Genomic DNA, 706 nt, shown 5'->3' with positions numbered 1-706 from the left:
GAGGCTCAGAGCCGCTTGTGCCATGACCTGCTCCTGCCCGCAGCCCGGGAGAGCTGTGCGATGATGTGTAACCAGGTTGTAAACGGATAGATGAACAGCACAGTCAGGTTATGGGAATTTTATATAATGGGGAAATCTTGGACAGATCAGAGCGAGTCATGTTCCATAGAAAGAGAAAGATAGGAAGATTGTCCGTGAGTCCTTTTTAAGGCTAGGTGCTACAGCTTCTTTAAAGCCTCTACCAGCCTGTATACAAACACCATGACCCTAATTGTAGCCAAAAGCACAGCAACCTTCATGTACCCTAAGGAGAGAGAGTGTAGAACAGTATAGATCATAATGCACTGCACAACCCTACAGCCTTTTCTGGGTCTGAGTGGGTTTTTTCTTGATAATTTTCTTACCCTTATGAACACTAAACCTTGCTCTGACCCTGACCTAAAATTCATTTAATGGACCACTGCTTGTTCCCAACTTAAATGTAACTACTTGTCTTAGAAGGCCTTCTGAAATAGGCTTATAGTCAGCCTACTGCCAAATTCTTAATCTAATTTAATTGCTTATACGTTTGCTGAACTGTAAGTCTAGCCTGATGACCCACTGTGGCAGCAGTCACAGAATGGTTGGGGTGGGAAGGCGCCTTCACGATAATTGAGTTCCAACCCCCTGCCACAGGCAGCGGTACCTCCAGGCTGGTCCAAGCCCT

Source organism: Corvus brachyrhynchos, unplaced genomic scaffold (assembly GCF_000691975.1).
Source record: "Corvus brachyrhynchos isolate BGI_N302 unplaced genomic scaffold, ASM69197v1 scaffold32, whole genome shotgun sequence".
In the NCBI taxonomy this organism is placed as follows: Eukaryota; Metazoa; Chordata; class Aves; order Passeriformes; family Corvidae; genus Corvus; species Corvus brachyrhynchos.
This window is presented reverse-complemented; position numbering follows the sequence as displayed.